This window comes from Passer montanus, unplaced genomic scaffold, assembly GCF_014805655.1.
Source record: "Passer montanus isolate IOZ18808 unplaced genomic scaffold, ASM1480565v1 scaffold11, whole genome shotgun sequence".
NCBI classification, from domain to species: domain Eukaryota; kingdom Metazoa; phylum Chordata; class Aves; order Passeriformes; family Passeridae; genus Passer; species Passer montanus.
The window spans coordinates 1,021,384-1,049,032 of NW_024357613.1; positions in this window are offsets into that span (position 1 = coordinate 1,021,384).

A 27,649-nucleotide genomic window follows, 5' to 3' on the forward strand; every position below is an offset into this window, starting at 1 on the left:
CAGCTATACCATGTTCCCCACAGTGTGCCACTGTTTCTGTTTCAGCTGTTCTCTGCTTCCAAACTAATTCATAAAGTTTCTCTGAGCTATAACAGGCAAACTGATATCTGATGATACTTACATGCATATTTAAGACTAGGTACCATTTTCAAAACTGATCTATGCAGGTAGTTGTCTGTATCCTATTTTCTTCTAACACGCCTTAAAAGCAGGAAAGATGCCATAAAGTGCTTGTATTCCAAAGCACACATCTCTGAAATATGAAACTAGGAATTCTCAGAATTTTAAAGTTGAATATTTGTCATCAAAGACAGCCTAAGTTTCCATGTTTCTGGTTAACAGATCATTAAAAAATATCTGTACACACTGAACAGGATCAGTCTGTGCTCTGCCTAGCTCTGTGGGGCAGGCTCTGTGCAATCAATCCGGAAAGGCACGGGCTGCAAAAAGCAAGCCAAAGTGAAGGAATAAAAATGAAGACAAATTGGGGGCCCACCGAGCAAGGCAAAGAAGCTGAACTGCAGCGAGCTAACCTATTACACGCTGGAATTGGCTGATTCTGCACACAGCACACAGTGCGGCGCCTCTGCTGCTTTCAGTTTGATGCTGAATTCACTGTGACAGAATAAACTCAGATCAGCGCAAACTGCATTTGCAAATCAGCTTTTCTCCTCATAGCCCAGCTCTGTGGACACCCCAGTGCTGGCAGCTCTGGCCTCCCCTACCTTTCTCCCCTGCAGCTGGCAGCTTTGCAGAGCAGGCAGACAGCTGCTCCTCAGGGAGAAGCGCCGTCAGGATAAATATTTGAGCAGGGCAGCTAATCCTGCATGTCAGGAGACATGTGAATGTCCACTGAGGCTTGTACAGTTCTCAAAGGTTTTCCATTGTTAGTTATAGGAGGAAATAGTAAAGCAGCTTCCCAAACTTCTCAACTATTTACACATGTAGTTGTGTGCCAACTAAAAAACATTCCTGATGGAAATGAAAATAAGGTCCTAGTCAATGTCCTACCCAAACCTTCCTTGAGGGTAAGGCATGGGAGAGACACAAAAAAAGAGTTGTATTTTTTCCCAAGCCACCAGTTGGGGATTTTTTTTTTAATTTTATTCTCAGTACATACTTTATTAACCTTAAAAAAAAAAAATCCCTCATAAATACTGGTGGAGTCACATTGCTATCTCCGGATTTATTTTGGCACTGAAACACAAACTCATCTCTTTGGTCTACAGGAAAAGTATATGTTGCTCTCTACAGACCCAGAAACACACATAAATTGTAGGGCACTGGCCAGATCTGGTGCCCATTTTTCACGCCAAGTGTCTCAGGAAGTGAAACAGCTTAGAGAGGGGAAGGAGGGCTGCACCTGCTCCTCTCCCTGCTTTTTCCTCACGAATGAAGAAGGTCACCACCACATCCCTCCTCCTGCATTCCAGGAAGCTGCTCCAAGCTTCAGGCTGAAAGGATTTATTCCTTCATTTGACAGGTACATTAAAACAGCAGAAGCTGAGGAACTAGTGGTGGAAAGCCCAAAGAGCAAATGCTGGGTGGGAACAGCAGAACTGGCCAAGGGTCCAGGGTTCACAAAGATGGTAACAGCCCATGTTCAGGTGCTTGAATGGGAAGATTTTGGAAAGAGCATAAGAGAGTTCTTGTCCCAGCCCTCAGGGTATATCTTTCAGGGTCTACAAAGCAAGGAATTATCCAAGATAAAAAAACCCCATACCTATTTATGACAAGGGTATGGAAATGAAGGGTATGAAATTTATTTATTTTTCTACTTAAGAATCTCGCCTCAGTGTACTTGTATCAACGCTCAAAACCTATGGGAAACTCAGTTTAAGCATTCATTATTGGGTTTTTTTCATTTTCCTTTAAATAAAAAGCATAAAAATCTACAAACATACAATCAAAACCCCACCCCAAAATCAACTCAAAAGAGGGATTGCAGGCTTGCTCAGCTTGCAGGAAAATGCAGCTGAGTTGTGTTGGGTTGACCCCCTCACCAATTCAGTTGTACAGTTATCCTTCGTCTTGCATGCTTACTGCAGAATTCCCTGTAAATCATCAGGGGAAAAATAAACAAACACCTCTGTTGCACAACTATATCCATTTATTTTATTCCAGTGCTTTGTTCCAAATAGCGTGTTCACCACCACCACCAGGATGAAAGAGAAGAGATGGCAGGAAGGAATCAGCAGGTGACTTGCCCAAGTCTCATTTGTCATGTGGGTGGAAGGAGAAGGATATGGGAAAAAAAAAAAAACAAAACACGAAGGGGTTAAGTCAGAAGTCTCCTGGTGAATGATTGCACCTGAATCGGGCATTCCCAAGCCAGAAAAGCCCACAGGACAGTTCAAACAAGAGAATAATGTATCTGGGATCCAAGGTTTTCAGTATGGTTTTGCTTAAAGGATTATTTCATTTGCATTTTCTATAAATGTGTCATGACCTGTTGAGAGCTACAAAACTCTCCATGTGTATTTTGCAAAAGTTGCACCTCAAAGATGTCACCTTATGGATTTTGCCTCATTACAATTCTGTCTCCTCATGTGGTGGAGACATGGTGCTGACTCCCAGTGGGACAACGCAGTGGCAGAAAGCAAAACCAGGGAAATCTAAATGGGAGAGAGAAACAGAAGATTTAGTGCTGCTGGAGCCAGGTCATTCATGAGGCAGGTATCCCCTCATCACTGCTGTGGTCTCCTACCTAGGAGACCTCAGCTATGGCTGAGGGGTGCAGGCACTGCACCTAATATCTCATCCTGCCATTCCTGCTGACCAGTTACCAGAGGAAGGATGCCCTGGAGTACCTGGGCAGACACCCAGGATGCTTTTGAATAAGACCTAATTAGGAAAAAGGAAGAAAACCTTCCTGATGTAATTTAAAGCAGGAAAGATACTAGGGTTTTCTTTTATATATTCTCAATAATGCATCTATTCCTCCACCCCTTGCCTTTTTAGATCTCTTCCAGACCACCTTAAATTCACTGGAGAAATGCTCAGTCTTGCATTAGGTACAGCCCTGCCATCTGTCAGCTTTTTTTTAAATTAAACGCTTGTTTAATATCAGGGGGGAAAATTGCAGCAGTGGCTTGGTTTTTTATTTCAGTCAAATACATGTTTGCTCTCCTAAATGAGTTCAGAAACAAGAAGCAACCCTGACATTTCCTGGGAAATCCAGTTTATGCTGGACCTCATCCAGGCATCCCAAGGTTGGACTCCTGCCTCAGAGCCTGTCTCACCAAAACTGTAAACCAGCTTCAGTGATGGCAACATCCCCCTTCTGTGGGCATCTTCATATATGAAAAGGAAAAGGTTCATTTGAAGGGAAAAAGGTTGGGACTTTTTTCATAAGACTAACAGGTCATGTATGTTTATCTATACTCCAGAGAGACTCTCTGAGGGAAGACTACCAAGAAAAAGACCCTTTAACTAAAGAAAGAGAGGGATAAGATGGCACAACAATGGGAACCTCACGCCAGACAAATTCTTGTATTTAACAGAATGAACTACAACACAATATAAGGAGGGATATGGCAGTTCTCTGCCTTTGTTTTAGGTGAGACTTCCCTAGGTGTCCTCCAATGGGGACAGGTACGTGTAACTAGGAACCCTTTCTGTTTCTGGAGAACCACAAGTACTTTCATGGTGCAGGCCATTTCTTCAAACGGACACTTCATCTTCAGGCTGAAATGAATTGCATCTGCTTGAGTATCTCTGTACCTTTTTGTCTCTCGTGACCATGCTGGGATCTTGGGAAGACATCTGATGAGACAAGTGTGAGTTTTCTGTCCCGGCATCTCTCTGGCACAACTACTTGAATGGAACAAGTAATTGTTCCCAAAGCTTAGGTGACCAGGTACAGTGTAAACTTGATGTTTAGACATGCTCAGATGACCCCACAGTCGCTTCTGGCCTCCTCTCTGAGTTTCTGGGGCTGGCACCACAGCAGAGCCATTAGTATGGCATAGGCAGTCAGGACCAGCCCGTGATCCAGATGACTTTGAAAAGTGCTTTTGGTTCCCTGCATCATATGAGGGGCAATGAGAGAGGATGGCCCTTTGGCAGTGCCCAGAGTGAAGTCAAAGAAGAAATCAGTCACCAGCAAGCATTGACCTGGCAGGTCTGCCCAGCACAGCACCCTCTACCAGCTTCTTCCTTTCAATATGAAGAGGGCTTCAACAAAAAAAATTAAAAGAGACTCACTAGAGCACCTCTGAGCATGGAGGATTCATTCATTGTCACTGTTCTGATTCACTGTTCTGAAGATGTTGAATATGCTCACATTACTCATTCACTCTGAACAGAAGAAATGAATGCTCTGGCTTCTGTTTCCATATATTTGAGCTTCATTCAACAGAAAAGAAGTCCCAAGTGTTTTTTTGTTGAGAGATCCAGGTAAGGTTAGATAAACTGTCAAGTGGATTTTTTTTCCTTGTGAAAATATGAAAGGTGGGGTTTAGTAACTGCTTATTTGAGATGCTGTTGCAACTGTGGACAATGTGAGATGTTCCCCGAAGCATGCTATTTGGAAATAGGATATTTAGAACAGTTGCTGTATTCATGGTGGGTGCATTGTTCCTGCAAAAGTCTTGTCCAGTTTCACACAGTAACTCCTACTGCTGTGTCAAAACTCAGGCAAATTTCCTCTCTGAAAGCCAGCAGGCAGATAAAGGAAACAACTGCAAATAATGCTATGCAGTTTCTATACTGACACAGAAACAGCAGGAAAAAGCTCATATCTAATCTGTACTTGTGATGTTTTCCTCCAGAAAACCTCAGAAGGTTTTCCCCACCCTCCAGAAGTTCTTGCCCACAACAGACTCAGACTAACTCAAAACCTTTCAAAGGACTTAGTGCTGCCCCAGATGCAGCTGGGTCCTGACAAAAACAATGGAGAACCAAGGCAAAAAGGCTTCCCTGAGTCATGTACCCAATTCAAGGCAAGGTCGCAGTGTGCTGGGAGCCAGCCCGGGGTGCACACGCATGGATGAGCAGCCCTGCCTGACACCCAGCCTGTGTTATGACAGCAGCAAGAAGGTGACATTAAGTGGACTGCAGAACTCACGCTCCAGACGTTTGCCATGGGCAAATGCACTCCCACAGACATAGCCCAGAGGATGTAATTGCAGTGCTACAGAAGGGTAAAGCTCAGCTGTCAATTAAAATCTCAGCAAAGTCTCACTTGGCATCCACGTTGCTCATACACATGTATGGGCAGCCTGAACTTCGCCCAGATGGAGAGGAGGCTGGAGGGGAGGACAAAAAGACACCCCACTTCAGGCAGGGTGGTCACACCATCTAAATTTAGCAGCTCACGTATGGATTGTAACACCTCAGCTCCATGCACAGCCCACATAGTCTTCAGGCATCTTCAAAGCAATGAACCAAGCTCAACTTTTCCTCAGTGATGCTGGACCTCCAGCTGCTCGCACTCTCCCATAGAGTCAGGGCTCAGCATGGGTCTGGCACCCTTTGCAGTAGTTAGGGCACAGACACTGATCCAGTTTTGGGGAGAAGTGAATTTACTAGTACAGATATGAGTAGTGCTGTGCCTGCAGCCCTCAGGGCCAGGTAATGATCTCTGCTGTGTTTTATTATAGTGGAAAAACAGCCTCTGGGTCTAAAATGTACCTGGTCATTTTTCCATGTATCTTCTGCTAACAGGATCCAGAGTGCAGTTGCCTATTATGCATTAAATCAGGAAATTACTATCATTAAAAATCACTTTATTCAATCAGTTTTATTGTCATCTGGCAGTTGGCAACTTTTGTCCTCAACTGCACACTGAGACTGTGTCTTCGTGACTGTCAGCCCTTTGTAGGTCTCTTGAAAATACCAAGTACACCTTTGAAATATCTACCTGGGGTCCTGCAAATAGAGTTGCCATGGCAGCATGGAAATCTGGCCCAGCAGACTATCTTTGCTTGCCTTTCCAAAGGTGACAAACCATTCAGAGCATCCAATGGATGCTTCTTTAAAACAAACTGGGCTTAAAGAAAACCTGATTTGTCCCTCTCTCTTAAAACAACAACTTGAGACCTAAAATCAGTTGTCACATAAGAAAAGGGGGAGGGCAGTGGCATGAGAGGCTTGATAGGATCTGAAACCTGTGTAAGCCTGTCCTGAAATCAGAGCACGTCCCCAGCAATGAGAAGACAGATGTGTTGCTGTTGGTGGCTAGAGCAGCCCTCAGCACAGCAGCGCCTCAGTTCTCCCTTTGCCTTCTGCAGATGTCTGTCACAAAGCAATTACTGCTGTTGAAAATACTGCCTTTATTCTCCTTCCTTCCTTCCTTCCTTCCTTCCTTCCTTCCTTCCTTCCTTCCTTCCTTCCTTCCTTCCTTCCTTCCTTCCTTCCTTCCTTCCTTCCTTCCTTCCTTCCTTCCTGTATAGGTGCTGGTATAAAACGTTTAGAAAAGATGCACACAATGCAGAAAACAATACTGAACAGCAGTTGTTAGTATTTTCATCATGCCATAGGAGTGCCTAATATTTGACTGGTATTACAAGCTGAGAGTAGCTTCCCTCCAGGACCCCAGGCCTCAGTTCTTCAAAGACTTCAGGATGTGCTTTCATCTGGCCAGTGCAGTTGCACAGAGGGACTATTTGATGTGCATAAAGGTTTGCGCCTAAGTATTTGTAGGGCTGGAGCCTGACCTGATGAGCACAGAAAATTGGAGAAAACTACAAGGAGTAGCAGATCAGTTCAATCTTGATTAGATGAAATCAAAGCTGAGGCATTCAGCAGCACAAAAAACCATTTAGGACAAGTAACTTCTGACCCTTTGAGAGAGAAATACAGAAGTTCTTCTTAAATGCTCAGACTAATTGAGTCCCATCAAGGCCTGAGGCATACAAACATCCTCAGCTCCATCAAGTTGCTCACATTATGTGTCCAGCTGTACAATGATGAACACAGGGAGGTAACAAAGGGAATCCCTCCTGGTTTATGCCCTGTCACTTGACCTATAATTTAAAAATCTCAGAGATCCTTACATCTTTATACTCTACCTCACCAAACACAGAGCTTTATTTTGAGTCAGATACCTCCAGAACTGAGTGCAGAAGCTTCCTGTTGACCTACAGCATCTCTGCCTACAGACTGTCCAGTCTGTATTTGAGGAACCCCTTCTCCTGTGTAAACAAGCCCAATGCATATCCCCAGCCTGCCTGAATCTGAAGTTCAATTGCTTGACTATCTTGCTCCTTTTAAATAGTGACCCTTTAAGTCTTCTCTGAATGTATCCCAGGCATTTATTTGTAGGCTGTAAGGAACTCCCACATTCATCTTCTCTTGTGCAAGCTACAGGACTTGATGTATCTTCTTCTATTTTTGCCTTCTCCTTTTCTCTATTAGCCTTTTTATCTTCTTTTCATACTTTGGCTCACACCCAATCTCTGATGGAGCTCCTGCTAGCACGAGTTCCAGGGAACAACACTGTGCAGGGTGAGGGGCTCCCTTTGGTCCAGGCTCCCTCAGCCACCAATTCTCACAAGTGACTCCTTGTTTCCAGCATGGATCATGCACATCAGTAGCACAACAGAATAAGGGAATAACTAAGCTGCAGCTTTTCTCCAGGTGCTCAGGTGCTGTGTTTTTTCCTCTAAGAAGTGATCTCTTTCCTTATAAAGGGTGGGAGGGAAGGAAGGAGGAATGGAAGCATATCTGGGTCATATATCTTATTTGTTTGGGTTTTATTGCCCCTCCTTTCACTTAGAACATGTCACTAATTTAGAAGCCCTCTAGTGGAATGCTCTTGTTGACAGTCAGGGTCAGAGCAGCACGTATTGGAAAAACCATAACAGAACAAAAGCTTATACGGATTTTCTACAAATTCAAATGTCATTCCCAGCCAAGAGCAGCTGCTACCCAGCAGCCCAAAGTAGAAGCATCCCATGGGATGGCCTGAGTGCTTCTGTCCCCATTGTCAACGCCTGCCAGCCTCAGCACAGGCTGGCCTTGGCAAGAGACAGTGCTTACAAAGGAGCTGGTCACTGCTTTGTGGGTTGGGGTTTTTCAGACTTACTGTTGATTAGGTAAGCCAGTCTTTCTTGAAATTGAGGGAGGAACTGCAGGGTTAATAAAAGAAAAGAAGAAGCAATGAACCAGGACAACATGGGTACCTGCATGCCCAGCAGCCACAAGTGAGGCTGTTCAGGTGTCTGTCCCCTGACCATGGCCACTTGGAGAGCAGGGCTTTGACTTGACTGTCAGCTGCACTGTCTCCTGGTTTTCCCCAGGCTCTTGTAGACAGCTGCCTTGGTGAGGTTGGCAGGAGACTAAAAGCCCTTGTTCCTGAGGCTGTCTCCTTTGTCTGAGTGTGGGTGGCAACACACACTGTTTCACAATCATTAATCTCCTTTACAGAAGGACAGGAGGGGAGTTTGTGCTGAATTTTGTAGTGGGGAAAGACTGAATGTTTCACAGTCCCCTTTGTGTCGTGCCAAGGCCTTATACATCAAAGAAATCCTTATTTCTGCAGAAAGTAGAATATCTGGTGGGAGATAGGAGAGAGTAATTGCCCCCCATCCAGCAGCAAGTCCAGGAGATCCTACATTTCTCACCACTTGGATTATTAATGCCATTTTGGAAGTGTCAAGCAGAGCACTGTGGAGAAGCCTATACCCTGATAATCAGGAAAAAACCCACAGAAAATGTGAAAGAGGCTTTGCTGTGATATTCCTGGATGGCTATAGCTCTGAGAGGCAACCACTGAAGAGTTCTTTTTATAGCAACAACAGCTCTAGTGTCACCTAAAGGGGACTGAGAATTTGGGTCATAAGCTGGAGCTTTTGCAAAGGGACTTTTCCAAAAGTGGCTCTGCTCTGTGCAATGCTGCACGCTGAGCATCAGCAGGTGGAAGAGGAAAAGGCAGCGCTGGGGCCTCCAGGTGATCCCTGCCCTGCCCTTCCTGCCTGCCCACTCTGAAGCATTGTGTCTCAGCAGCCAGAACTCCCAGAGGGACAAATTTTCCATTGCACCGCAAGGCATCACACAGGGAGCACGAACAGCACTTGGCCAGGAAGGTCAGCAGTGGGATTTGCAGGGAGAGCATTAATTCCTCACCTAATGAAGGAGGACAGGGCAGCTGGCATAGACTCCCCACGGCAGCAGCCTCGCTGGGAACACTTTCTTCCTAGGGAATAGTGACTTGGCTGCTGCCAGAGCAACTTCTGGTTCACCCCGTGAATGACAGGGAGTGAAAATGTGCTTTTGCAAGGGTAATGGTGGGAGTGTGCCAGCTCACAGGCTGTCAGTGCCAGCCTGTGGGCTTCCCTTTCTCTGCCCACCTCCAGGCAGCCTGTAGCTGTGCTGCTCACAGGGAAAGGCTGGGAAAAGGCAGGGAGCCACAGTGCCGGAGAAGAGGAGAAGGGAGGCAGCTCCGTGTCACAGTCATATTTTCTGGAAAAATCCCTTTGCCCAAGATTCTTCTCCTCGGAAGCTGAGAAGCCTCAGAGAAAAAGGAAAACAATATGATCTCATTTGTTTCTCCTGTGTTTTGCTGCTTTGGAATGTGGTTGGAGATTGTTTATCCAACAGGTGATTGTTTCATTGGTTTCTGGTGTGAGTTGTTTTGACTCAATGGCCAATCAGGGTCAAGCTGTGCTAGGGCTCTGGAAAGAGTCACAGGTTTCATTAATATCTTTTTAGCCTTCTGTAAGTATCCTTTCTGTATTCTTTAGTATAGTTTAGTTTAGTATTCTTTTATATAATATAGTATCATAAAATAATAAATTAGCCTTCTGAGAACATGGAGTCAGAGTCATCATTCCCTCCTTTGTCTGGGAACCCTCAAATACAACAGCTCCGGGCAGGCGGTGCTGCAGTGTCCGTATGGAAGGTGCCTGGGACGCAAACCAGGGCTTCAGGCAGCTCCCAGTGCCAAGCAGGAGCCAGAGCAATTTATAGAAGAGAAGTACACACTACCCATGATTTAGCAGCTTACTTTGTACTGTCAGAGGGAAGCAGGGAATGATTTCCCTGCTTTTTTTTTTATTTGCCCCAGAGACAGGTTTTAAAAGCTGAGTAAGTGAAGAGGAAGGCGTAAGCAAAATTTGTTGTGAGATATTAATAATGAATGGACGCTTTCCAGAATGGAAATAGATTACTAAAACAGGCTGCTCCTCTGACCAGTGGCAATTTGGGAAAAGATTTAGACAGCAATGTGTTAATCTGGCTAAGAATAGAAATACATTTAATTTAAACACAGCTGTAATGTGCTACAGAAGCTACAGATGAGTCTCTACAGTGACAATCGCTGGGGTTTCAAAAGAAAAAATTTTAAGACATAGGAAATGTTTTGTGATATAACACTCCTGGTTATCCCTGCAGGCTTTTGGGGGAGGGTTCTCTGTCCTCCCTCTTCCCAAACAGCTGGACAAAAAAGGTTTGAGTTCTGCAGCAACAGCTGCATTTCAGGAATTATGTCAAACAGCACAGTGTTGCATAAAAAATACACAGTCAAAAAAGCCCAATGTCTTTCATCCAAAAAAATGATCCAAATTTCACTCCATAACAAAGCCGGGCCAAGGTATGACCTCTGATTAAAAGGAAGGGGCAGCAGCTGGGTTAGACACCCCAATTCACCTTTTCAGGTTTCCTTTTCAATTTCCACCTTTTTCGAGGCTGCAGGACACCAGCTCTCTGCCACAAAAGAACAACAAAACTCCACAATTTGCCTGGAAAAACTAAAGGTTTGGGCCTAGGGCCATATTTTCTTGGAGCATCAACTGAGTATCCATAACTGTCCCCAGCACAAGGAGTGGTGCCATGTTGACACAGAAGGAAGAGCGAGCTCATCCTCCCGAATGTGAACTGATACTTCTAAATTAACACTCTCAACAACCATGCCACAAACCTCAAAACTCATAAAGTTGTTTTGAAAAGCACATGATTTTTTAAAACGGACAGTTTTATTATTTTTCTGTTTACTCAGTCTCTAGACTTCTGGTCCCTGGGGTTAGCTCTGCAGCCAAAGGGCTACAAATTTTTTCCAAAACTGAAAGCCTGGTTTGCCAAGGAATTGTTTAGTCACACAAACTGAGACTGTAAGGAAAAAACACCAAAGATCACAAGACTCCTGATAATTTTCTGGACTTGTCATCACACATGATTTGTCATGTAAGCTTGTGGAGAACGATGGTTTCAAAATCCTCTGAAATGCTCTGGTTTTATGGAAACTCCTGAAGAACTAAATACTGCTTTTCCCTTTTAACTTTTTATTTTATTTTTCCTTTTTTTCTTCTGTTTTTCCTTTTTTTCTTTTGTGCCGTTTGATTTTTTTTTTTTGTGGGGGGGGGAGAGAATGTTTTTCTGTTTGTTTTTTTGGTGTTTTTTTTTAAAAATGTTTTTGGGGATGGACTTTTTTGGTGTGGGGTTGTTCTGGGGTTTTTTTGACAAGGGCAGTACCTAAAGTACTTTGAGTGGTTTTATACTTAATATTTCAGAATCTATGTAAGGGAGCATTCAGAAAGAAGCAGATTTCCATCCATCCAGCTGGATTCAGCTGGGAAACATTCACTCCTCTGTTCAGCATCTTCCCTAGTTCAGATTTCTCAGAAGAGAGAAGTAAATAATAAATTGGCTTCTTTTTTTGAGCAACAGGACAGACGGAAATGAAAATAAATGTGTAGTACATTAAAAATGAGTTTGTAAAATAGGTTAAAAGAACTTTTTGTCAAATTTTGTCGTTTGTAATCCCACACACAGTTCTGTCATAGTTCTGTTAACCTGCCAGTGGATTAACAGTTACTTTAATGAAAAAATGAGAAGCAGCAAAACATTTCATTACTTTGTCTTTTGTCTGTTTGTACTGTCAGTAAGACAGCAAAGAGGAGTAGCTAACTATCAGAATTAAACACCCTCTTTTCCAAAGTCTGATCATATACAAATATATCATACCAGACACTAAAAGAGGGATTTTTACAGCTGTGGAGTTTCTGTGTCTGTCACCACAAGGCCTTTCATGCTGGGGTGTGCTGAGAGAAAGGCAAAAGGCTCAATGATCCCAATGCCTTTATGCATCCTGAAATTTCTGCTTCCAACCAGTGCCATTGCCCTGTAACCTCAATAAAGCCACAAGCACGCCAGGTCTCTCCCCTCCTGCTTCCTCCCAAGCTTAGTAAATAAACTTCCTGCAGCTCTTGCTCGAGTACAGACAAACACACTTCTCAGCAACATGACTGTGAAAGCTGCAGTCCCTCTTCTGCTCACCCATCTCTGTGTAAGGACACTCAGTTGATGTGCCTAGCCTTAGCACTAAAATGAAATTCTGATTTTATCATAACTCACTAGCTTGACAGTCTCTCACTGAAAGAATGAAAAGCTCCACAATACCTGTCCTCCCCACCTCACATGCCACTTCCTCAAGGTTAAATAGCTCACACTGCACTGCTGTCTCCACTACTTGCATGTAATTATATTTTCTGTGTAAGTTTGTGTGTGTTCCTCATCTCACAGAAATTCATATGGACACTCAGGTGGCATACTCTTGTGCCAGCCTTTGGAAATTGTCTGTTTTCTGTGAGATTAAGTTCTTCCCTCGTAATTAAAATAATTGCTCAAAATTGGCAAAATTAATTGAATATACTATTAGCTAATTTATTTTTAGTTAGACCTAAGGGAAAATCCAATTATAGATGACAAAGTTCTACAGTGGATCTCCATCTTCTCCTTTCCCCTCAAGAAACTATTTCTGATGAGCCAAATCCTCCTAACATTTCTCACCTCCAGCACACCACTGCCACTGCAGGCTGTCTGGAGAGCTACATGTGACCAGGGTGACCCCAAGGACCTGAAGTCTGGGTGCTGGAGGTGGCTCTGAGTGATGGCAGCTCCCTCCATCCAGCTTGCATTTTGTAGAAAACCAGGCAGTACCCAATTTCTGTAGCTGCAGTGTCTGCCCCCACTGGTGCCCAGATATGAATTTAAAATAGTTCCCTGATGGTTAAATTGAATATTTGCTTAGGAAAAATATCTTTGAGGGTAAACATTTCTTTGAAGACTGAAGGGTATTTCAGTTCTTCAGCCTGATGCTTCATAGTTATGCATCTCAAAGGATTTTAGACACCCTGGTATTTCTTATTGAGGCTCTCCTAAGTTTCCCCAGCCAGAGCTTTTGTATTGGTAGAAAAGAGCAATACTGCAGCACTGGCTGCCAGGCTCTGCTGGGAGTGCTCTGAGGAGCACAGGGATGGAGTGCATGCTGAAACTGCCCAGCTGGAAGCCACAACAGCTCCATTTTACCAGGCAGGGGCATGATTCTCCCCTCACAAACAAGAAGGTGAAATTAAAAAAGACTTCTGTGCTAACACTCATCTGAGAGGCATCTGGCATTCAGGTCCAGGGCAGTACGTGCACTCTGGATTTAGGATGGCCTGACAGGACCACCTTCTTCCCAAATGCAGGATGTTTGATGCAAAAGGGCACTGCTTCCCTCCTGGGTGGCAGGGATTTTAAATATTTGGGCATGTGGAGATAAGGAATGCACTTCAACTGGAGAGACTCCTTCTCCTGCCTGAATTTACCTTGGATTATCAGCAATGCAGCAAAGGGAGGGAGGGAGGGAGGGAGGAAGGAAGGAAGGAAGGAAGGAAGGAAGGAAGGAAGGAAGGTTCAGTGTCCCAGTTTTCATGCACAGCTTAAGACAGCAGTAAAAGGCGTGTTTCCAAAGGAGGCTAGCTAACCACACCAGAAACAGAAGATTTCTGTGTGCACACATATACACAACTCTACTATGGATGTGTTGCACAGTATAGCTAAACTGGTAGTAGCTATTATAGCTATAATAATAGTAGATATTGTTCAGGTGAACAAAGAGTAAAAAGGAGAAAGGGAAAAAAAAAAACAGTGAAAAGAAGAAATCAGGTTGCTCTCCCAAATGCACATAATAATTACGCTGTTTTCTGTGTGCTTCTCTACAGCCTGAAGGCCAACTTCACTGCCTCTCCAGAGGCAGAAAATGCCAGTGACTATCAGGTGGGTTGCCATTCTGCTGTGAGAAGTTTCTCTGTCCAGACTGAAAATGCTGCATTTGGCAGCCTGCATGAGAACTGGCCATCCTCAGCACTCAGTTTTCAGACCACATTTGCTTTTCCTTCACTGTAGAGCAAACCAGAGCCTCCCAACACTTCATCATGGTAGCAAGGGACCTCAGAGCTCTACAAACCCCTCAGGGTTGGTGAGAGCAGCCCACTTCCCCCGAGGGTGGCACCAGCATCTGCCTCCACCTGCAGTCAGTCCTTCTTGCTGAGGCTGAGCAGCAGGAAGCCAGAGCCTGGCCCAGGGAATGGCACCATCTGCCACTGGCACCCTACAAGAAGGCTGCCTAGAGTGGCTCTTGACACTGCTCCTTCACCGGGCCATGCTCCTCTCAGACGCCAGCAGTGGTGCTGGTGTCCATTCCCTGGGTGCAGGTGCCTGTGCTGTCAGCAGCCAAATCACTCATGCTGGGATGAAAGAGGGTTTGGGGGGCTGTGCTTCAGTGGAAATGGCCTCACAAAGCACTGTAGGGTGAGGTTGGTTGCCTGTGAAGGGTCACCTGCAGTTCTGGATCAGCATGGGCTGTTGCAGGCACAGCCTTTGCCAACCAGCTCCCCTCAGCCAGCTCACAGCTCCCAGCTGGGCACACCAGCCACTGCCCCAGGCCTGGAAACAAAATTCCTCAAAGGCTTAGTGATGCTCTCAACAGCATTGCACAGCTGTTGAGTGTGGCACTGGGGAGAGGTGGTTTGCAGCTAAATGATCTGCTGGTGCCTGCAGGGCAGTGGTGACCCATTGGAGCTGCTGCTGAGCCATCCCCTCTGACCCTGCTGTGGGATTTTATCTTCCTGTACTGCAGTGACCAACAGATCACTGCTGGGACTTGGCTCCTCCACTGGGAAGGCTCGGGGCTGTAATTTGTCAGACCAGATGCAGCTGACTGTAGGGTTTTTTTTGGGGTTTTTTGCAGGTCTTCAATTGCAAACAAGGCAGATGTCTGTTCCAAATACACATCTAAGAATATCCACCCTTCGTTTGTCCTCAGTGTATAAAAGCTATTCTTTGGGTGCATTTTGTTTGAAAGAGAAAAGGGGTCTAAGCAAGTCAAAGGACTCATATGCAAGAAGGATCCTGTCCTTCAGCTGGAAGGGGCACATAAGGAGCCCAGGGCAGCAGTGGGCACCAGCAGTGTGCAAGCAGCAGAGGTGCTCCCCAATACCCCTTCTGGCTTCCAGGGAATCCCCCCTTGGCACCTCACAGAGATCTGCTTTCAACACCAGCAGCTTTTCCTCCAGTGAGCACCCTCACAAAGCACAGAGCACAAAGAATCCTGACTGTACAAACAAAAGTGTGTATTTTGGTTACAAGCTCGGTGGATATAGCAACTACATGCATCATCTTTTTATGCAGATCTCTCTCCTGGCAGTTCTTCATCAAGTACAATGTCTGCCTGGGCGAGATGCTGTCACTTCTTTATTACAAAGGGATGCATCTCTCACCATCTGAGCTCTTGTTTTCCCTTCATGCCCAGAAGATCTCACCTAGCATGGAGAATAGCCAGACATCTGTGCTGTGTGCAGGGTAACAAGTGTCCTCTCTTTTCTCCCATAAGAGTGATAAGGCTTTCACTGGATGTACTCAGAAAGAACAGACCTCTTGCTCTGCTATCAGATGTTGTCCCTTATGGAAAATACAAGCCCCAGGAAATAGTTATGGCTCTACATCATTTCAGACAGGGCCTGGCCCCAGCCAGATTTTCAAAGCCCTGTTAAAAATAAATTTTCACTCCCCAATTTCATTTTCTATCCAATTTTCTCTCAGTGCTGCACCACGCCCACGCTATTTCTCCTCGAACTGAAATGCTTCCCACCACTGCTTCCTTTCAACACCCCTTGCCAGGCTTGTCATTTACTGTACATCTGCATTTTGCAAGCCACAGCCAGCAGCCAAAAGGACAGAGTCTTTTATGTTTTCCTTAGCACCGGGGGTGGAGGAAGCAACATGTTAAAAGGAGGCACTCAGCTGACAAGGCGCCCCAAAATGGGATAGGTGTGAGGCCAAAGGAGCAGTGTGGGAATGTCTGGTGGCTCTACAGTACTTAAGCATGAAAGAAGCTGGGGCAGTCTGACACATGAAGGTTATTCAGGGCTAAGAGCCTTCTTGAGGTAAATGTTCCACTGCAGTCACCAAAGAGATAGAACAAGGTTCACAATCGAGTCAGTATTGCAATTTGGAGAAGAGCCTTAAAATACAGAGTGAGCTAGATAAGTTGTTGAAATGAAGTGCAATGAAACTGAGATTTAAGATGACAAATGTGAAATGCTTCTTATCTAAGGGAAATATTAGTTGCATGAACACAGAAAGCAGGGATGTTGTTTTTGCACAGCACAGCCCAGCCTCAAATGAGAGTAGATCCTGAGCCATACAGGAGCACTGCATGTGCATCCCAAGCAGGAACATTGCTCATGCCTAAAACTAGCAGGGGTTTTTCCTGAGGTTGACGGACACAGGTAGGTCTTGGTGTGAGAATAGCATTTGTCTGTGGGACATTCTTCTGTGACAACTGACAAAAAATAAATGCTGGAGGAAATCCTGAGACAGAAACTAACAAAAGAACTTTTAAATAATCTGATAATTGAAAAAGGTGTAACTAAATGTGTTCAAAAGAGGTAGCAAGATACCCAAAGAAATCAGTGAGATGTAAAAGATTATTTCTACAATTGCACAGACCACACACCCATCCATTTATTGAGGACAAAATAACAAGCAGAACACAAAGAAAGCGAGGATGAAATTACATGTACTTTTAAGAAATAATGCAGAATTTCCACAACTGACGGAAATAGATGGGATATGCTGTGTAGTCCAAGCACCCTGTGCTCCTGGCTGCAGCTACTGTGGGCACACCTCAGTTTCATGCAGCAGCACAGCCCTGACAGCTCCTAAAGATGCAGGATGCTGCTGCACTACCTTGTGCTAACCAGGCTCCCTCCTCCTCCCACCCACAGGAACTTGGCCCCATTGCCCTTCTGATAACACTTCCCACACTTCATTCAGTCTAATTATCTTAATGAGCATTTTCAACACAGGTATCCTTAGAAGGATTTTCTTGCTCAGAACTATAGGAACTTTAAAATGTTGCTCATCTTGCTCATAGAAGCTTTTTTCCCCTTTATAACACAGGTAATCTGTTGAAAATCAAGTAAATTTATTTTATGTGGGTATCCAAAGTAATACATCAGCCAGCACAGAGAGGTGCAGGGGGACCTTCCCACAATGTGACACTTCAGAGGGTCCCCCTGTCCTCTGCTGGAGCATGACACTGCCTCCTGCAGAAATAGTGAGTTGTTTTGAAATGCTGAGGAGAAATTGGTAACCCTTTCCCTAACTTCAGGGCTTCATTTTTTCCCCAGGTGGTGTACTGTGGATGTTCTGAAAGATTTATTTTGCTCTTCAGAGGCAAGGCTATGCTATGCTGTAGCCTCCTCCCACAGCTCTCTTCTGCAGAGGCTGGGGACCAGAAAGCCCCTTGGAACCCCCCAGTGCTCCACAGCTCCCCAAAGCCACTGGGCTTGCACGTCAAAAGCAGATGGGTTCATTCACTGGAGCGAGAGGTCTGCAGGGAAGTGTCTCATGGGCTCAGTGAGCAAGGACACAGGAGAACTAAGCTGTTTACGGCTTCAGCTGCCAAATTTTACGTCTGCTTCTCTGTACTGGGGGTCACGCTGCTCTTGTCTTTCATCAGGCACTTTGCTGTTCCGTTTAGCCAGCACCCTCTGTATTAGAAACCCCTGGGCACATGTACAGGCCTGGGTTGTCTCACTTGGAGGCAGGGGATACCATGGCAAGGCGTGGCAGATGCCCATCAAATTTTATATATCTGGCTACACCAATGCACATAAGACCCTTCTTCTGTGCAATGATGATGAGAGGACTGCACACACAGTGTGGCAGCAGGAGGTGTCCCAGAATCCCAATAGATTCCCTCCAACATCTGCTCAAGAATAGATTTTTCTTTTGCTTTCAATATTTTTTTCAGTTTGAGAAGAAGAAAACAAGCAAAACCACAGGGTACAGTAAACTGCTCAGAAGGGCAATGATCTGAAGTTGTAGAAATCACCACAGTGCTGTGTTAGGACACTGGGAATTCAAAATGTTCAACAATAATTGGACAGCTCACATTCAAAGGCGACATTCAAAGCATTCAAACAGCATAATAAAGCAGTATGTAATGAGGTACACAGTTCATATCAAAGGTCCTCTTATTAAGGAGCTGCTGAGTGTGCTGTGCAAAAGGATTTAAAATAGACATTTCTGGTTAAACAGGTCTCTTTCTAACATATCTTCCTTTTTCACTGTTCCTGCAGTCAGGGAGGTCATATCATAAGGCTGAATTTGTGACGACATAGCTGTTTCCATGGTAGCCAACTATTGTCATAAACACTGAGCTTTATGATTTCACAGCTGGATTAAGAAAAAAAGAGAATCTGGCTGGAGAGGGAGGAAGTTTTTTATTCCAACGAGAGTTAGGGGAATACAGAAGATTGCAGGCAAAGAAAATTGCTTTTTGCGTAAATGTTCTTTTTTAAGTTTACCCCAGTGTGAAAGTCCTTTTTAAGGGATGTAATTTGGGTAACGATCCCTCTCCTATTTAAATGCTCACAAGGCTAATGAGCAAGCCTGTCTATTTTTGGAACACTTCAGCAGTAAGGCTGGATGTTTTGCAGCAGGAAGCCAACAGTACTAAAATGTGTTTTCTTCACTTTCCTGAAAGCTCCTGACCCCTTTCTCCATAATTTTCTGTAACTTCACGACCTGTACAGGTAAGATTAGGTTATTTATGATGGTGAATAAACCCCATCAGCCACCCTTCACCTCCTCATTACTTGAATTATGGCTCCTTTTTCTCAATTATATTGAAACATCTGTGACTACTGAATGGAAACACCTGTCAAAGTGGACAGATTGAAATACAATTGTGTTTTTAGGAAGAGTTGTTTTCCTGACATGGTGATTTATGTCCTTAAGTTAAATTAGTATTGATAATTATCAGTAGCCCTTGAATATGAATATGCAGTCAAAGAGATTTGGTTGTGGGAGACCAGAAGTGGTCCGTGGTGCCAGACCACCAGAAGGTGAAATATACCATCACACCTTGGATGACAGGACTCATTTTGCCTGGGGCAAATCCCAGGACAGCTTTGTGGGTATGAAAGTCCATTCCTGCATCCCCTGCCTCATATCCCAGTCCCTTTATGGGCAAGAGTGAGGCCTGGAGAGATCCCTGGTGCCCATCTCTTGCCGTGGGCAAGCTCCTCTCCAAGCAGCATCCAGTTCTGCCTCCAGGGGAAGTAAGGCTGGGGTGTCTGTAGGTCTCTCCAGGGAGAAGGGTAAAAGATTCAGCTCTCTGGCAGCCCTCAGTGGTCCCTGGAGGGATGCCTGGCAGGTAACTGGCTTGTGTGAGAGGGCTCCCTTCATGCAGCTACAGTGGAACAGGGCAAACTCCATCCTCACTGTCTGGGAAGAAGCAGCATCGCACGATGAAATCCACAGAATTCCTGTAGGAATAAAAGTGGCGAAACATCCTGTGTTGGCCTCCATCAAAGACAGAGCTCAAAGCTAGAGGAAGATTATTGCTGTGTGTCCTAGTGATTCCCCTGGAATTTCTACAGCAGAAACAAATTAAACGTAATTCATCTTACAAATAATTAGCACATTTCATTTCAAGAAATCCCAGCTGAGTTTACCTACTAGGCACTAGATTAGTGTGTCCTGCCCTAAAATGTATCTGACATTTAGCTTTCTAACAAAGAAAATTCATGTGCAGGTAATCTACCTTGTCAAAATATAAAATAACAGCACAGGCAGCGCTAGAGGCTGCAGAATTTCTTCCTGAGCCACTCCAAAATGAAAATGTTTTACAGCATGAAGGCTGGGCAGCCACAGATCCAGCGTGCTGATGTATCCTGACTTTATTGACTATTAAAATCTCAAGGGAGTGGTTTTTTTATTTTCTTTGAAAGAAATCCAAAATAAACAGAAAGGTCACTTTGTAAGGCTGCTTCCTTCCCATGAGATGGAAAATGGCCTTGCTCTGCAAGCTGGAATTACTAGGTCTGGATACTAAGAGCTGTACACTAGAGGTCACTGCTATAATAAAGGAAAGAGCTATCTAGCAGCTAAGGCACTCTATTTGTTATAAAGTGGCTCACAACAAAAAGCAACAGCTAACTGAATTATACCGTATCAAGTGCAAAGAATCACTGAATAATGCCTATTCAGCTACAGATGAAAACTGAGAGATATTGAGATTTTTTGAGAAAGGGATAAAGGCACATACAAGGCCATTTATTTTGAAACACCGGTTCACTTTTATCAGTTTCTATTGTTTTAATTGGAACTTGATAATTATGTCAGCCTGTGGGATTTCTGTCACACTGGCCCTTTTCCTTATATTTTTTTTCTCTGAAATGGGTACTACTGGGTTGGCTTTTCTTGACCAGAACCCCAATGCTGCGTTTATCTCCAACATTCAAGTTCTGCTAAACTATAATGGTAATAAATGGACAAAAGGAATTTTAATATGAATCAGAGATGCAAAGCAGTGCGTAATTAGTTGAGGATTACAGATGGGATGCCAGTGAAATAGTTTCCTGTGGAGAGATTGTCACTGCTTACTGTGCACAAGTCAACTTATCCCAAAGCTTCCCAAGTCTCCAAGCATGCTTGCCTCCTTGTATCTGTTTCTTTATACTCTTAATTAGTGTCTGGGACTGTTTGTTTAATGAGGCATCCCACACTGTGGCAGTGTAGCTTCTCTCTCTCGTGCATCTTGTGGCTGAGCAGAGATGATCAGCCTCAATTTTCAGCCTGTATTTCCCAAGCTTGTGTCATAATGTTATGGTGCTAATTAAGTCTCTGTTTTCCCAACCTTGCTGAATTATTAATTTCATTCAGGATCAAGCCATGTAACCTGTCCACAGCCTGTTTGCTGATGATTCATGACATTTCCTGTTTTGTTTCCTTTATAGGAACCATGGTTCCTGATGATTTTGCACATCTTCATGTGGCACATCCTGTGCAGGGAACTTCTTATCACAGCAGACAACAACATATTTTGTCAGCTGTTTCTCCTTATTCAGTCTTAGTTCCAGCATTTCACATCCTTCTGGCATTATTTTATCCCATGCACTTAATTTTCAAAATCTCATTCTTCTCTTGCATCAAGTGGTATGTTAAGCAGGAACATGACAGAGAAAGGTATTTTTGTAGTGGGCAGCTGTGATGCAACGTCAGCTCATCTCCCAGTCCTGGCCCATGCCCATGCCCACCTCTTGTAAGATCTCTCATGTTTCATCTTGGTCAGGTGTCAGACACCAAGAGGCAAACTCATCATGACTACAGAAGCCACCTAAGGCCTGATCAGCTTCTGCACAGATCACTCCATCTCTATAAAGCATTCTGCCAAAACATTTTTCGTGAAACTCAGTTTATATATTTCCTTTCATCTTTCTTATCCCTGAATAATCTTCCTTTTTCCTTGCTTGTTTTCTGTCACTGAGGAATAGTCAAAGAATTACCTCTCCATTCCTCTGACAATACAAATATCTGCAAATTATTTTTTCCATTCTGAAATCTGATCTGCTGTTACACTTTTTAGGCTTCACATCTGCAACTGAAACTTAGGGCCAGCTTTGTAAAGACGCTTTATACTACAGGTTCAGGTTCAGTTCAACCTTTGCCTGACTGTTATTTCTTCCGTGACTTTTTCATCATGATCATTTCTCAGGTTTCCTACTTTTTCTTGAGAATCCATTTTCACTTTGTATAGACCAGAAACTGTTTCCAATATTCATCTCATTGCGAAGTCACTCCCACCCAAGAAAAAGTTATTGGAGAAAAATTATTAGGGTTTACTTTGGTCTAATAATTTTCATTTAAAGTAGCATGTGTTATATAAGGTATGTAGTGTGCTAGAGCAAATTTTGGGAAGCAGCAGTCTGGAGCTGTGAGTACTGGTAGTGTTTTACATGAGTATTAAGACTACTTTCTACCAAAATTACTCTGGTCATGTCCATTACCTCCCTAGAATTCTTTGTAATTGAAAACAACCTTGCTGTGAAGTTGTTGAAATGCAGACAGGCTAAAGAGAAAAAAAAAAAAAACAAAAAAAAAACCAAAAAAAAAACCCAACCAATTATTTTCTGGGCTCTGACACGAATAAGCAAACTGAAATATGTTGGTCATTTGGAGGAATTCCTGTCATAGCATAATTCCCCCGGTGTTGCTCAATAATTGCAAAGCTCTTCTAAAAAATACATACATTTTCCTGCCCTGCCATATATCTGCTGTGAAAGGAAGTCCCCAGAAAAGCCCCTGAGCAACCTAGAGTGTCCTTCTCTGCTGCTCCCTCGAGCATCCTTTGCCACAGTGCCAGGCCTCAGGAGCTGAGCCCACTGGTCCTGCTGCAGCCACCGAGCCGCTTCCTCCCCGCGTTGTCATCGACTGCCAGGCACCCTGCTGGCACCCAGCCCTGCAGCATCTCTCTGGGCCTCCAGAGAGGTGCAAACAAATAAGCAAGGGGGTTGCCTCAGAGCTGCTGGCCAGACGGTGTTTCCAGGTCAGTGGTTCCCTCTCTTGGAGCCGTGAGCTTGGAAGCACTCATGCCAGTGACACTGCCACTTGAGGCCACGACAGAACAAGGTCAACAAGAAGAAAAGTTTAAAACTCAGTGCTTCAGAGTGTTCATTTTTCTCAAATGGGGCTTTCTTTCAAATGCCTTTATAGAGTATTGCTCACACTGACCTTTCCAATGGGTCATAAGAAATAGGGTAGACTACATTCATGCTGGGTGTATTTTGGTGCTGTTACAAGCAATAAATCCAGAAGCTGACTCCATTTCTAGGCTGGGCTGCTGCACATGTTCTTTATTGTCACACACTCTCCAAGCTTTCTCCTGGGGTCTAAACATGTGTGCACACATGGTTTATTCAGCTTATACCCCTACTCCTCTTCTTCATTTGAAGGTACTTGGGACCCTGAGATCTCTAGAAGGTTTTGCACAAGAGCATCAGCACTGTCTGTAAGCTTCTGGTGATGTGCACATGACACCTGGAGAGGGCAGAACATTTGTCAGAAGGCCACAACAGGAATGATTCTGAAATTTAGTCATAAAACAGAAGCAGGCTATGTAGCTGGCACCTTCATCCATTTTTCTAATTCATACAAATTCATTCTGCAAAGCTGTAGTTTTGAAGATTCTGGTAAGCCTAGACTATAACCTAACCTACATTAAATTCTTTACTCCACATTTTATACAATATTTCTGTTGAGTGTCTATTCACTTTTGCAGTTACAGATATTCTAGGCTTGCACATAAAGAGAAGAATAAGTGAGTCATAAGGTGTGTTGCTTCATCACTTATTTACCTGGAATGCATGAAGACACATGGTTGCAAACACAAGAAGCAATTTTAATGTCAGATCTAAATGTTTCCAAAACATGCGTGGAAGAAGGACAAACGCCCTAGTTAGCTTGAAGATGGAGCTGGGATGAGATTTGGGACACAACTTCCTGCAAGCACAAGGACCTGACCTTAGTGACCTCCCAAGTCCTTTCCAGGCTGGGATTTCCACATCTGCTTTATCCAAGTTCCCCAGCGGGTCAGTCTGATCGCAGCGCACTTCGCCCCGAGCGAGTTCATGCTCTCACATGGTATTTGTATGGATGAAGCTTTTCATTGTTTTCAAGTGTTGTCAAGGAGTAGGATTGCAACTGTACACGCGAAATTTCATCATATCATTTGGCTGAACGCTCCTTGGGGGCTGGGATGGAAGCACACAATGAATTTTTGGATACTAAACAAATCACTATTAATATTTAGCAAGTTGTACTGCTAGGTCATGGAAATTTGTGTGTAGAATTTCATTGTTTGAATGGTTTTGGCTTTATTTTTTTCCCGGGTAGACTTGTGAAAATGCCTAAGTCCTGGCATCAGCCTCTTCTTGCTGTTTTCCAAGGATGTTTTTGGAAAGATCTTGGAGACTAATACCACACTGCGCAGACAGACTCAGAAACCACAGAGCTCAGCCATTTGAGACACTCTCAAGATTTTGGGACAGGAAGCTCTAAAGCACTTTCATTCCCCCATAATCTAGGTTGTTTAGGGGAACAATATTTGTCCATGTTATAAAAATAGCCATGTGGCCCCAGAGCACTGTCCCTTTGAGTAGCACATGCTGGCCACCACTGTACAAGACATCTTTACTGGGAACAGCAAGCATGGATAATGTAGAGCCCATGAAAAGGTCTGAGATTACTAGAGAGATCCTCTGAGCAGTAAACTGTCTCAGAGGGGCTTTTACAAACCATTTTCAAAACTCTCTATGTTCACAGGCTGATAGCTAACATAGGGTTAAGCTGTGGAGGCTCCTGAGCCTCTGTGACTGCGGAGGGAAGGTTCCCCCTGGTTTGCCAAGGATCAGGGGTAGGCAGGCTGCTGTTCAGCCAAGCCTTGCAGATGCCCCACATTATAAAGGAAAGACTACATCTCCTCATGAAGATTTTTCTTTGGTACTCACCTGCTATTCCTGCTTTCCCATCCCATTTTTTTTCCCAACCAAAATAAGAGTGCATTGATTGTGAGCATATTGCCATCCTTCGTGTGTGGAAAACATGTCACAACAAAAGCAAGATATCTGCAAAGGGTAATATTAACAATGTCTCTCTGCCTCAGAGAATCCTAGAGAAATTCATTAATTTATTTGCAAGATGTTCTGACTGGAGTAAGGATCCTGTAATTAAATTCCACTTACTCATTGTCAATGCCTTTATGTGCTCTTAGTAAGGAAACAAAGGGAAACATAAACATGCAAAGGTACTCAATTTCAAATAAGACACACCAGAGACTCTTGGGCTCATGGAGATAATTCTTTTTTCTTGGGCTTTCATTGCCCAGATTACTTTCCACAGACACATGGCATTTCATAAACTGCATCTCCGTGACTACAGGGATGTGGGATTTCTGGAGACAGCACAACGTGACATGTGCCATCCTATCCTCCCTGCCTGTGTAACTCCTCCTTAATGGATGACTACCTACCACCAGGCCACCCTGGCAGGACATTGTCTCATCCCCCAGCTGCAGGAGACACCCTTGCTGCAGGAGACTTCCACCGTGCCCTATCTCGCTCTGGCAGACCCTTAGCTCAGAAGGGCTCTGAAAATTAATTACTAGAGTGTCTACAGCCCTCATCTCAAGGCTAGAAAGAGGCATTACACAAGCAAGGGGGGAAGGAAAGTCTGCAGGCAAGATCCTGGGACTCTTTGCCTGCAGCAGGGGATGTGCTTCTGGGACCACAAGTATACATGTACAGCCAGAGAACTGGTTCATCATTTAAGAGATGCACAGGGATAGAAGATACAACATCTTCATCACTAATCTGAATAACTTTCATTTTAGTAGAGTTGCTGAGGCAGTCTTAAGAAGAATGTTAATGAAAACCATTATCTACGATTATCATCACCATTGACCCCTGTGTGAATCTGCGTTTCTGTGAAGTCTGGATCAAAACATTTTTTTTTATCTTATCAGAACAAAGAAATTTTTACTGCTGCTTTCACACAGAACAGTGCAAGGTTACCTGCAGACTTTAAGTGGGAAGCACTGTAGAAAAATTAGCTCAGTGGAAGGTGCTAATGGGGCTGATTTTTGCAGCATCTGAAGGGAATAAACAGTCTGCAATCTAAAACCAAACTAAATTTTTAAATGTTTCAGGGGAAAAAGGTGAAGGAACGCACCAAAAAGCACATCCCTTTCATGGCAAGTGCAGAGAACCACAGGGCTTGAACTTCTTTGATTCATTTGCTTATAAGAAATACATGTCTACACAAAAACTATCTCTTAGTGGCTCTCTACTGGGTATTACTGTACCAACTGCTGCGATTCAGACTGGACAAGGAGCCAGCAGATGACTATTTTCCAATTTGATTGAAAGAAGTAATCTCAGAAGAGTACTCTTTGTCTTAAGAGGCATGCAAGAAAAATGTATGTGTCAACATAGAGGAACAGAGAGAGTTAGATCATTAGCTCTGGTAAAATTAGAAAGAAGCACAATGGAATCTATTAATGCTACTCATAAGCAATAGGGACTGTAACATAAAGCTGAAGAAATATAAAAAGCTTGATCATCCACAAAGATTATAACAAGTTAATCAGAAATAACAGCAGCAGGGGACTTCCTATGCCAAGAACAGAATTCACTTTCTTGAATATCGTACTTACAATGAACTATTCTGGACAATAAACTGCAACATGAGCATGAGGGTTCTGGAAAGTTAGAGAGCAGCCCCATTTTAGTTTTGGAGTTAGTTTTAGTTCAGAAAGAAAGATAACAGAAAAGGATACACCCCTCAGTTTTTGTTCACATGGAGGATACCCACCTACAAGTAAATCTGTAGGTCCTGAATATTGCTGCTGCTAGCACAGGGCAACTCTGAAGGCACTGCCTGTGATGCTGCCATCAAGAAAAGGTCCTCACATCCATGAAGAAAACCTGACACAGATATACAGCCAAAAAGCACAGTCAGCAGTAGGTGCTTCTTGCAAGGATGACTGTAGTACTTTGACCAAACACAAGATTCAAGCTCAGAGGCTAAAGGGATCACCTGGTGGTGCTGCTTGACAAGAATGTCAGTGATTGCATCCTGACATGGTTTCATCCCATCCAGCAGCCAAGCCCCATGCAGCTGCTCGCTCACTGCCCTGCCAGCAGGATCAGGGTGAGAATCAGAAGGGTAAAAGCTGGGAAACTCACCGGCTGGGATGAAAGCAGTTTAAACCATCAAAGCAAAACAAGGGATTAATTCACTGCTTCCCATGAGAGGCTGGGATGAAAGCAGTTTAATAGGGAAAGAAAAAGTGGTGCACACCATCAAAGCAAAACAAGGGATTAATTCACTGCTTCCCATGAGCAGGCAGGTGCTCAGCTGTCTCCAGAAGAGCAGGGCCCCATCACACATAATGGTGACGTGGCAAGACATCATCACTTCATCATCTCTTCTTCCTTATTACCTCATTTGTATATAATTATTATTTATGTAATGAACATGAAGTCACATGGTCTGGAATATCCCTCTGGTTGGTTGGGGTCACCTGTCCCAGCTATGTCTCCTCCCAACCTCCCATGCACTCCCAACTTCTGTGCCAGCATGGCAGGAAGAAAAGCAGAAAAGGCCTTGGCTCTGTGTAACCCTGCTCAGCAAAAACAAAAACATCTCTGTATTATCAGCCCTGTGTTCAGCACAAATCCAAAACACAGCCCCATACTGTGACGAAATTTAACTCCACCCCAGCCAAAATCAGCACATTTCCCCAGTCTTCTGCTTTATAAAGTGAGAAAGAAGTAATGAGGATTTGGGATTTATTTTTTTTTAATTTAAAAAAAAAAAGTATTTGGGTATTCTCCCTTCAAAACAGCACAAACTTAAGACTTCATGGCTGTTCTGCATATATGTGTGTGCATGCTGGGCCATGGGAAGCAAAATGTGTTAGGAAACCAGAATAGTAAATTGTAATTTAATTTACCCTACCCAATGTAGAAAAGGGACCTAGCTGTTTCTTCACAGCTTATGCAATCTTTCCCATTGAACACTACCTCACAGGTCA